Here is a 13,273-nt window from a genome sequence, read left to right on the forward strand (position 1 = left end):
GAGGCCCTGAGTTCGATTCCTCAGCACCACATAAGCAAAAAGAAAAAAGCCGGAAGTGGCGCTGTGGCTCAAGTGGTAGAGCACTAGCCTTGAGCTGAAGAGCTGAGGGACAGCGCCCAGGCCCAGAGTTCAGGCCCACGACTGGACCAAAAAAAAACAAAAACAAGAATATATTTTACTCGATATACTTAACAAAGATACTTTGGCAATGGAAATCTATATAATCGAAAGATTTACTTTCAGTTTAACTGCTTTCCATATTTAGAAAATATTACTTCTTTTTATAAGAATGGAAAAGTAAACAACTGAATGGCACTTGTTTTAGCCAATTAACTGGCTGCAAAACAATGCCTTAACTAATCATTAGAATTAAACCATCTATTGTTTATTGATTTGGAGATTTTTCACTTCATAAAATAACTCTTGTAATTAGCACTGCAAACACTTTCAATCATATATATAGAAGATATTTACTTGCTACAAATTGATTATTTCCATCATCTTGAAAAATAACATAGCTCTCAGAAACTTTCCTTTATCTGTGTACATATCTATCTGACTTATACAGGAGAAAGTTTGAATGTACAGAAGAAAGGGAGACCTGTTTTAAAAATAAAGAACAAGAACTAAAGTTGAAAATGAGATAGAAATCCACTTCAGCTAGGAAAGAAGTATGACTATTTGTTGGGGACATGATTATTACCTGTCAAAGAGGAAGCGTGACATTTGTGAAAAATCACTCACTGAAGAACAGGATTGATAGTGCCTAGATAATCAGCAAATCAAACACCTATACCTGCCGCTCCTGTACTGCCAACCTACTAAGTGTTCCTCAGAAGCATGCTAATGGAAAATAGTTGGAAAGAATACACAAGACATTGTGAACAAATCTTTTTACAGATATCTCAGACATAAACCCCCCACATAAATGGAGAGGTGTAAACTCTGTATTACTAGAGGTGTCAGAAATAAGAATAGAGTGAAAATCATACACCATTCTCTATTCAACAGAAGGATTTGGAAGAAGTTATGTGCTCTGTTGGAGCCAATTCTTGCATTGTGGATGATTGATTCTGGAATAAGAGAATTAGGTTCTCAGTTTATCTTCAACATTATCTTCTTTGATGCCCTGCAGTTTGCTCATAAATATTTCACTCTTTTAATCCTTACTTGGATTAATAATAATTGCTTAACATCTTAATAAGTTCCTAACAAGAGAATAAAAAACTGCAACAATTGACAACTTTTTGTTTGCTTGTTTGCTTGAAAATGGTAGTTTGACATACACATGATCCTTGGAGAACCTGACACAAAGTGAGCTTGCCGTTTGGTCATCAATAAAAACTAAGAACACTAAGCAGGACACAGCAGGAGTTATAGGATGTGCTACAACTGACTATTTAGAAAGTGTAGAACTCTTTCTTGTGTCAGCCAAAGAAGACAGAATATTTATTCACTAAGTTTTTATCCATCACAATAAAATTATATGACATTGAATTGTCTATCATTAACTCTAGAGCAATACCAGCTTCCCATGTGAGGTACAAATTGGCTTCCAGCTGCCACATCAGAAAAAAGTGGTGAGCTAACACCAGCTGATATATTCAAACATCACAGGCCCTTACAGAGACAGGTAGAAAATGCTGAAGGCATCCACTGGATGTCTGTTACACAAGTGCCGCTTTAATAGACCTTCAATCTCTAAGCAAATCCATTAAAGGTGATAGCTAATATCTTGAGTATCTATAAGTTATTGGGTTTACCATTTTGCCTTAGAAAGAACACTGATGTGAAACAAACAAAAAATAAATTCAAGTAAACTGCCTGAGAAAAATGCACTTACTCTTGTTTACTACTTAATCAATGAAAGTGGCTGCCATGTTCTGTCAATCAAAAGGATGGTAATGTATAATACAGAGGCCTGTATAAACCAAAAGATATTAGCATAAATGCAAAACAGATTATATTAATAAAGTGATGGGAAAGAGTGCAAGCAACATAGCCAGACAGGAAATTATTTTGTGAATATTAAATTTTAGAAATTCCATAGAGAATCTAGATTTGGGGATTAAAATTATTCCTTATATAATAAAAGACCTGGTGAAAGCTTCAATTTATCCATGAATATATCACTATCTAGACACACCTTAAGACATAAAGAATCACTAAAGATAGACTTAGCACATTGCTAAAATTGATATCTCTAATTTGCAACTCAGCAAGCCACAGTCATGATAATTAAGCCAAAGGATATTATCATTTCTCATTGCATCTTGTCAGAAACTGTGGTATTTCCCCCATTGGGTAGTAAGAGAAGGTAGGACAATTAAACTTCGTGCTAGGATTATTCCCCTCTTAGGCAGAATTAATCAAAATTAACAGTGAGTTTCAAAATGACCAGTAATAAAAGCAGGAAAAGATGATTGCCTATCAAGTTCAATTTAATGGTTCTGAGCTCCTTGGGAAAGTAAGCCCATAGTGAATTAATAAACATAAAAGACATGATGTGTATGTATATTAAGAATACTTATCTTATTAAGAAATACAAAAATAACAGCAATTTACATCAAACTAACTCAGATTTTTATATCACCCTATATCATTTGGCCTTATTAAAATTATTTTGTTCATAAGCACTCAAGTAACTTCTATTTGTTAATCTATGCTGGGTTTCAAGTTTATTGCTAATTTCAATTAAATGTGACTTTATATACTATATATATTTATTATGTATTATATAATATTCATTTATTAAATATAATATTTATTATATAATAAATGGTATACTATAATTGTATATAGTATATAATATAGAGATACTAAATAGTATTCACTATTTAGTATCTATATATACTAAATATATATATTTATATATACTAAATATACTTACTAAATATAATTATATATAGTATATAGTATATGTAACATATACAGTATATATAATATACATATAGTATATATAGCATATATAGTATATATACTATATATACAACATATAGTATATATACTATATAATTATATATAGTATATAGTATATATGTACTTACTAAATAGTATATATACTATATACTAAATATTGCATATATAGTATATATAAAGTATATATGCTATTATATAATTATAGTATACATACACACACACACACACACACACACACACACACACACACATATATATATATATATATATAGTTTGTTTGTTTGTTTGTTTTTTGATCATGGGGCTTGAACTCAGGGCCTGGGCACTGAACCTGACTCTTTTGCTCAAGGCTAATACTCTACTACTTTAAGCCACATTGCTTCTTCTGGTTTTCGAGTGGTTAACTGAAGATGAGTTTCATGGACTTTTATGTCTGGGCTGGCTTTGAATTGGGATCCTCAGATCTCAGTCTCTTGAGTAACTAGGATTACATGCGTGAGCCATCAGCGTCGTGTGTGTGTGTGTGCGTGCGTGTGTGTGTTCGTTGCACTGCATGTAGTGCAGAGTGCAGAGTGCCGTGGACTCCTGCTTCACACTAGGTTTCATCCAGCCTCCGACTCCAGCAGGAAGCATGCCAGCTGTCCCTTTCTTCTGTATTCTGTAGATCTCTACCTGTCCCTTTCTTCAGGGCTTTCTGTAGAGGAGTGCTGGCGTTTGCCCTGTTAGGCTTACTTCTTTTTCTTTCTGCTTATTCTTCATTCTTTTCCATTCCTTGCTCCATCTGATCTTGCCCCTCACACACCTGCCATCCCAACCCTTGCTCTGCTCTTCCTTTCAGCCCTTTTGCTACGTTCTGCAGTGATTAGAAACACATTCCCTGAGGTGAACACATCCCCACACTGCTGTCAGAACACTTAGGAGCCTGGCAGGCAAAAGCTACAGGGCTACATGTCTGTCATCATCTATTTCTAAAAGACTGGCTGTCCTGGGCCCTGCAGGGGCCTCATAACCCGGGCCCCTCTGTCTCCCTGCAGCCGCGTTTACCATGAGGATGAAGGCAGCAGGCCTGGGAGAAGTCAGGAACTGCAGTAAGTCCTCAAACCTTTCCAGAACCTTGAAGATTTCCACGAGTCCTGGGTGATTCTTGCTTAGAAGTTCAAATCTACAGAAGTGTGCTTTAGAAAGCAAATTGGGTGGAAAAACAAAACAAAAAAAACAAAAAACAAAAACGAACTTTTAAAGAAAGTAGCTTATCTGAGTTCCCTTGCATGTTTTGTTTCTGATTTTTTTTTTTCCTGAGTGGTATCTGCATCCATGTTAAAGCTGACAGACTGGCTGAGTTTTCACTGCTGTTCCCTAACTTCTTAAGCCTACTTAAGCCTCTCTGAGTCCATATTTACTATTAATAACAGTCCTATATCTTTCTACAGGTGTAACATTCACAGAACTCACTATTTTCTCCAAAATAAACTATCTCTTCTTCTCCAGGTTCAATATCTCTTAGAGCCTTCACACACGCTCTACCGCCACCAGTTGACACAAACTTACAAGCAGGGCCCAGCCCCAGTTGAGCACAGATTTTCCTTGTGGCATACGTGACATTGAAGTAGCTTTCTCGGTATCTAAGTAGCATACTCTATTTGAACTCTGTAAATTCTGCAGTACAACCCAGCAGTAATTCTAGATTGTCATTTCCTTTCCAGTCTTTTGTCACAAGGATTTTGGCTCCATTTTGTTCTGGTGAATACCTATTGCAAGGCAGTATTTCAAATCCACTGTCAGTTGCAAATAAATGAGTACATGCTCCTTGAATAATTTCTCCTGCATTGTGCTCTGGTTGAGAAAATAGTGCTGTGCCCATTCACCTGACGTCAAATATTTGAAGATTTTCTCTAAGTGTTCATCTTTTTTTTTAAATACTCAATTACTTCCTTTCATTCTTCTTGCCTTCTCCAAATAGACTGGAATCTCACGTATATATCTGTAATCACGTAAAGCTACTGTTTGGGGGCTTTAAGTCAAGGCCTGGGCACCAACCTGAACTACTTTGCACAAAGCTGGTGCTCAACCACTTGAGCCATAGCTCCATTTCTTGTTGTTTGATGGTTAATTAGACATAAGTGTCTCACAGTCTTTCCTGCCCTGGCTGGCTTCACAGTGAAATCCTCAGATCTCAGCCTCCTGAATAGCTAGGATAGAGAAATGAACTTCCAACACCCTGCTTTATACAATTTTTAGGGATATCAAATACTTACTTCTTGAAATGCTATCTAAAATATTATATATTCCCTTAACTTGCTTATCCAAGAACACCCCAGATAAGATTCTAGCCATTAAAAAAAATTCTTAACCATCATTTAAGTTGTAGAATATGATTTGATTTCAAAGGGTCTGTGTATGCAGACAATGTACTGTGATCAGAATCATCTTCTTTCCCTCTCTATCCTTCTCCACTTCCCAGCCTCAACACACTTTTCTGTGCCATTTCCATACCTGTACCTAAACTATTTGGACTGCCTTCATCCTTTCCTTACCCATGGGTACCCATGAACCCAAAGGCCACTTTTTACATTCCTTCATTTGTTTATTAGTATGTGCTAATTGTTCAAAGGGTTTTCACCTTGGGACTTCACACATGCATACAGACTGCTTTAGTCAAACTAGCCAGTCAGGTTTAACTCATGCTGTCCATTCGCACACACTCTCCTCTATATTCAATTGCTTTCAGTGAGTTTCCCTTTGCTAAACACTGCTTCTATCTTGAAGCTAAACATAAGAGAAATTAATTCTCCATGGATCAAAGCACAGACTGGTTCTTTATGTGTCTTATTCCTGAATGCAGACTCAAGATGGACTCTTACTATGCATTGGCTTGGAATGCTAGCAAATATAAATGGCTATTTGTCTTAACGTAAGTGAATAGCTCTCATTTGAAATTCTGCTAAACACACTCTTTTGGACATTTTTGGCCTTGTGTTAACTTGGGTACCTTGTCTATCCCTTAAGTTCAGTTTAGCCAGGCACAAATTGATTTCATATAAACATACAACACCAAAATTACAATGCCAGATGTAATTCTTTTCTTTTGGGTTTGGTTATTTTATGTGCTATGCATAGTAATTTAAATGGCAGCTTTACAAAGTGTTACATTATTTTGCTACAATTCTTATAGACATTTTCACAATATGTAAAGCTCAAATACCATAAAGTCAGTTTGATGTTAACTATTCTGACTCAACTTTGCATAACTGTGCTTCTGTTTCTACACTGCAACTCCTGTAAATATTGAAGCATTCTTTCAACAACTCCCATAAACAAACAAATCTAAACAAGCAAACAAAGAAACAAAACCAACTAGTATCATACAAAATGTTGACCAGCCAAACTTTATTTGACCAGAGCAAGATGGTCTCATAGTTTAAGAAACCAGCATTTTGCTATAAACATTTAGGATAATAAATTTAAAATAAATGAATACTTTTTACCAATTCCATGTTCATTATACAAATGAATGTCTAAAAGAACGTTGTCACAGAATTTTGCAAGAGCTTCTTTCAGTAGACAGCAGACTACATGTGCAAAAACGTGATTGCTTGATAAGGTTTGTTTACTAAAAGATTAAAGAGTATTTTCCAAAAAGTAATAATAAAATGAAGAATACTTGCTGTACAAGGCATGAGCTATTTGTGCTGAGTTCATCTTAATTTTTGAAATGAAACTGCTTTTCAGAATGTTTTACATTTTTCCCATTCATCAACAACTGGGAACTTTATTTTACCAACCAAATTTTATCATATCCATATTCATGCACTAGAATGTTCTTCTACTTTTATTTTAATTAGTGTAAAAACAACTAAATAGCCTGGGAATTGTGACTTAGTTTTTATTTTATTGAGGGAGTGTGTTAAAGTTTTACCCTTGAGGGACTTCTTGGGTTTCCTATTTTATATCCTCATCCTTGATCCTAAGTCTTGAGGAAATGGAACCAGTTCTTTCTCCACAACTGGAGAGGATAGAAAAGGAGAGGGGGATTTTGCAAAAAAGGATGGGAATATTAAGTTAGCCTCACTATAAAATGAACAGACTTGCCAATGGTATTTATAGAGAAGATCTGTTTTGGAAGGTACAGATGGCTTTCTCCATGATGTGTGCCCCCCAGGCACAGCTTAGACACAGAATGCTGCTGCTGAAACAATTAACAGGGTGAAGTGAGTTTTCTGGTATTTTCTTTCCCTTTTACCATCTTGCGGGACAGATCTTGCATTATCTCACATTGTATCTAACACTATATGTCTAACACTAAGGATTCATCATAAATATTTCTATGTGTGCACTTTCTTTTCTCCTTAATAATGCTGTTTCAGGCGTTGGCTCTTCTAAAATTTATTTTGTTTCACTTCTTTGGATTAGTCATCTTCAATAAAGAGGATTGCGTGTATTTCAATTACTGTTCAAAGTACCTACAATTGAGGGCTTTGTACAAATACTTCATTCATTCAGAGATAGAAGATGGCTCATGTTTCCTGTTACTGTTTGGAAGTTTATTAAAATATGGCAGATTATAAGAGAATGCTATAGAGATGGCAATACTTTTACTAATTCAGTTATTACTTCAATTATCCTGAGAAGTGTAGAAATATTGCCAGTTAACTTTAGAAGAGAGAATAACAGAGGGAATGGTTTTAGAATTGCTTCTTATTATTTTGTTTAATAAAAAAAAATGATGTCTTGGCTTCACCCTTTTAATCCTATCTATTTTCTGGTTCTTATGATCCTTAAAAAGAGGACCTGTGATGGCTGAATAGAAATATTATGTCTGATTTTTGTATTAGAAAATTGAATCAGCATGTGATCAGGGCTAAGAAAGAGCTTTATGGCAGTAGCAAATAGTTACATTATTACTGAAGTAGAACTGTCATTGAAAATAGAAACCTGCAAGGATTCTATCATAAAAGTAGCAATTTCAGATTCAGTGTTTAAAATTAAAGCTTACTAATTCATTGTAGATGCATGTTTTAATGGTTTGAAGAAAGTTTCTTATTATTACTTAGCATTTCCTACTTTCTGGCTTTTCCATTCTGCCTTTCATCATTACAAACACATAACTTAAAGTCAGTAATATGTTTATGGGAAGATTTATGCACAAAAATGATAAAATATTTGAACTATAACAGGTAGTCACTTATTATTACTAAAATGTGCTATTTCAAATTCACTGATATTGTGCTAAGTGGACCCGCTTTAACCAATGCTTTGTTTCCTCTTTGCCACACAATTAGCTGATGGATGAATCTAATTACAGGCTCTGACAAATCTCCAAGTAAAAGTACTCAATGAATATGTCAGGAACTTGAATAAAGTAAGCCAGGCCCAAAGAAACATAGGTCCCATGGTTTGCCTTAACTAGTATATGTCTGAGACAAGCAGAAAAGGTCAGATAAGTTGATGTTAGGCAAAATGAACCCCAAGATAAGGACTCAAATGGTTTTTCTTTCTTGCTATTGTTTCTAACATATTTATAAGATGATTTCTTTGTTGCTTTGTATGTCCCTTCCTCACGGTATAACCCCTGTATTCACTGTATTTGATGTTGGTATAATTAGTGGAGGGGAAGGGAAAAAACAAATTGTTTCAATAAGGATACAGGTGGACCCATTGCAACAATGAGATGTACAAGACATTCTGTCGAAAAACAAACTTTACAAGTTTAGCATGGGGAGGGGGAATGGGGGGGCGGGGAAGGCGGGGGCGGGAGGGGGCTAGATGGGAAAGGATGGAAAGGGGAAACAAAGGAGGAGGCAACAATGCTTGATAAGAAATGTACTCATTATCTTGCTTATGTAATTGTAACCCCACTGTACGGTATTTTCACAATTAAAAAAATGTCAAAAATGCGAAACAATGCACAGTCTTTAAAGTTGCAATAAGAAAGCCACATTTAAAAAATCGAAATAGCTAAAAGAGTAAATTATACAGAATCCTCCTTTTTCTGGTAAGCACTGTTTTTGCCAGTATGAAATGCATTTGGATAAGTACAGTTGCTGAAATATAATAATAAAAAGGATAACTTATGCTTTTAATTTATTTTTTCTGTGCTTCAAACGATTGTGCAAGCAGGTCACAATTGCACACATCGGTCCAAGTTCCCCTGGCTTCTTGATCAGCCACTCCTTGTATTCTTCTCCCTCATCCTTTCTGCTCTCTCTTCCAGATCCATTTCACATTACTTGCTTCTTTTATCTCTTATATGCTGTTTTAGTCCCTTGCTCTTTGAGTCTTTCTGTTTTAGTCACTTGTTTCCTTTTTAACCAAGAGAAAAATGGCAGGGTGATATCCAAATATATGAAACAAAATATAATGTTGAAGATAAACAGAAATAAAGAATTCCTATTGAGTAGTGAAGGGAAAGGCAGTTTGGGAGTTGATGTTTTACCCACATAATATTTAAGCACCGTAGGCTTTTATTTTTGCCATTACCATATAAAGCATTTTTACAGGCTAGTCTGACTACAAAAACATAAGCATTGCATAATACAGGCATTCTGATAGTGTGTATTTTCCAAGATAAAATTCCAAAACAATGTTTGATAAGAGATAAGTATTTTATTATTAGCAAGAGTGAAAAAGCGCTCTACAGTATATCTGCAGGTACTTGTCTTCATGTAAATATATAAATAATACAGCAAACAATATATAAAGTATACCACATATACTCAGAAAATGGTAGTTATGGGAGAAATATAGACATATGCTATAGTTCATAAGTAGAAATATATTTACATAGAATAAACAGCATAATTTGCTACAATTTACTGATACATAATTCTGTTGAGGCTGACTGAAAGGGAATATTGCCTCCTTCAAAAATAATTCACTGTCTTCCTGAGCACAATGGGGATTCTTTTGGAAAATTAGATCACTACCAGACAAAAGAGAGAGAAAACAAAAAAGTCTTGGGCTACTAAAATACTTCTAAATGTTATCAGAAGTTCCAGAAACCTAGTCTGCATGAAATATTCATCTTAATCTACAAGGAGTTTCTTCCAGAGCTTGTATCCCTGACGCAAGGGCTTGGGTTTTCTAATGAAGCTGATCTTCCTCTGACTTCTCAGCTTACATTAGGTGTGTCCTCATACATTTCCTAACACACAAAACCCCGTCTGCCCAGCAAAACTTATTTCATACCAGCTATTCTATGACCTCTTCTCTGGCCCAAACAGCCATGGGTCATTCCATGAAATAGAATAGGAGGCTATGCAATAGTGAAAGAAACCGACCACACCCTGACTTGAATGAATGCTTTAGAAAACAGCATGATGGTTAAAGTAAAATATATGCATGCATAGTACATATACAATACATTTATATATGGTACACATATAACATAGGTAATATATATACTATAGTTCATATAGTAGTAGTGAACATATCTACATATAATTGAATAGCATTGCTTTTGATGTGGTAGAAGGAAGTTCTTACATTATTACTTCACTGTACATACTTCCATCATCTCTGATTTTCAATCTCCAAAACTTAGAAGCCATAGAAATTTAGCAAAGCCACTTAGGAAAATAAACAATTTTTGCAGTATCTACAAAAATATCTTTTCACTTGGTACATTATGATATATTTCCACTGGCTCATAGGTAGATTTGTTCTATTAATGCATTGATAACTTAAGTAACATTGACACTTTTAAGTTAAATGTCAAAGACCTGCTTTAAATGAAGATTATAAATACAATTGAATGGTATTTTTTCATAATAGCACTGAAATTTTACAAATGTCCAAAAATAGTTGTGCTTATTTGGATCTATAACAAAAAAACATGTATTTTTGGTACTATCAATAAGAAACTGCTACTTTTCTGTCGATTCTAACAGGGATATAGCTTGGCTGTTTTCACTGTATATTATTTTACATATTTTAGTAGAGAGTATTTTAATTTTGATTTATACTTCACTCTGTCATAAATATTTGACAATTAGTAAGAAGGTTGGTTTGCAGTGAGTGAATGAATGAATAAATAAGGCACTTGATTAACATAAATAACTTTGTCACTTAAACATATAGTGATGTGTTAATTCACTGTTTTGTAGAATTACTAGAGGTCAAATATTTTCATGCCACCAGAGATTTAGAATTTAATTACTACATACAAAAATAAAAGTAACCTAATTCTTATAGGGATGCTTATCTACATGTCTATTTTTATCATTCAATGCATAAATATAAATCTATGATTTAGATCATTTGATGACATATGGAGAATATTTTGAATGCTTGTCTTTCTATGTTCTAGCATCCTATTCAAGTATTTGAGGGGGCATCAAGGTGGTTCAGAACAAAAGTTTCAAGTCTAAATTGTATTATCATTGATGATTCATCACAGAGCTCATGAAGAATTCATTCTTAAAGAGAATGTCAAATTACAGCAGAACTAGTAAAAGAATCTGCTTGGAAGGTCACCAGATATGCAAGTAAAGACATTGTTATAAATAAAAATAAATCAGTTACATCCATTATCAAAGTTCCTAAAAATTATATTTTATTTTAAATCATCAGTATCCCTGACATTATCCAAATTAATTAGAATATTTTGTAATACGGAAACTAACACAAGCTACTTTGGCAGGATCTACAAAGATATCATTTCATTTGGTACACCCTGACTTATTTCCACTGGCTCATAGGTAGATTTGTTCTAACTAATAAATGCATTGGTAACTTTAAAAATATTTCTATGAAGCTGGGTGCCAGTGGCTTACGCCTGTAATCCTAGCTACTTAGGAGGCTGAGATGAAGACCCCGGTTCAAAGCCAGCCCGGGCGCAAGACCGTGAGACTCCTCTCTCCAATAAGCCACCAGAAAAACCAGAAGTGGCACTGCAGCTCAAGTGGTAGAGTGCTCGCCTTGAGTTGAAGAGCTGAGGGACAGCACCCAGGCCCAGAGTTCAAGCCTCACAAGTGACAAATAATATAAATGTATATATATATATATATATATATATTTCTTTGCAAATCGAAGGTTTATTTTTAAAATTGATATTTTGAAAGTAGGACCATATGTTTTTTGTAGACTGTGCCAGTGATAAAGTGGTATAAAATGAGATGGATGAATGCGTGCATGGAATCAAAGTCACATTTCACCATGTATAGTGTTTTGAAAAATTAAGTTCTTAAGTGACATTTTTGTATTTCAGAATGGCTAACTCAGGAATGTGCCCTGCAACCTTTATGGCTCCGTCATGAAATAATAGCTGAGCCTCCCCAGGATAAATTTAGCTGGAAATGTCAAAAGAGCAAGGGGCAACTCCTAGAATACCACGAGGTTCTGAGTGAAATGTTACATGGAGCTATTCTGACCTGAAGACGGGTGGTGACCAAGAAAATATCCAGCACTTGTGATGGAAAGAGCTGGGAGAAGAACAGCTAACACTATTTTTAAATAGAGAAATGATCTTATTTGTGATAAATTGGAGGTAGTGAATCACTTAATCGCAGGAAAACCATTGCAAAATGCTGTGCATGCATGATCTCATTAAATTCTCACATCACAGATGATAAGGCAAACACATGGCTAAATAATTTCAGCCTGAGGAACAGAAAAGTTGCCATGTCTCCACAATATTTTTTTATGAATTTCTAAATGATCTTTAAGTGGTTGTTCAAATGAGTTGCCGTTTTACAAAGCAGTTTGTTGACTATATGTTGATCATCATCCTCACCCATGTGTACTTGGTGAAGTCCCACATCTGTAATTGGCCTGAGACTTAGGAGACCCTGTTGAATAATCACCCCTATACTAATCCAATGTCCACTATTTCCCTCATCAAAAATTCTACAAGCTTAATTATTCCTATTGCATTGCTGAGAATTTTTCTTGCCATTCATTTCACAATAGAATATCAACATAGAAGGGAAATTTATCAAATAATTACTATCACCACATATAGCAGTTCACAATGGTTTAAGTTCTCATCCAAAGTGATAACACTATTTTTTATACATCACTGAAATTCTTAATTTAAGGGCAACATTCCATTCATTTCTCTTTGTGTCCTTGATTGCAGACCACTCTAGTGAATATTTTAGCCTATGATTTAACTTCTTCCACTAAAAGGACCCAGCTCTATCACTATTTCATTTTTTAATTTTCCTTCCTTCCTTCCTTCCTTCCTCTCTCTTTCTTTCTTCCTTCCTTCCTTCCTTCCTCTCTCTCTTTCTTTCTTCCTTCCTTCCTTCCTTCCTTCCTTCATTCTCTTTCTTTCTTCCTTCCTTCCTTTCTTTCTTTCTTTCTTTCTTTCTTTCTTTCTTTCTTTCTTTCTTTCTTTCTTTCTTTCTTTCTTTCT

The 13,273-nt window shown here is 34.8% G+C and overlaps 1 pseudogene; it reads right to left on the bottom strand.

The window, feature by feature from the left end:
• Positions 1–4,169: 4,169 nt before the first annotated feature.
• Positions 4,170–13,273, bottom strand: part of LOC105985552 — a 22,088-nt pseudogene continuing 12,984 nt past the window's right edge.

This window comes from Dipodomys ordii, unplaced genomic scaffold, assembly GCF_000151885.1.
Source record: "Dipodomys ordii isolate 6190 unplaced genomic scaffold, Dord_2.0 Scaffold30, whole genome shotgun sequence".
NCBI classification, from domain to species: Eukaryota; Metazoa; Chordata; class Mammalia; order Rodentia; family Heteromyidae; genus Dipodomys; species Dipodomys ordii.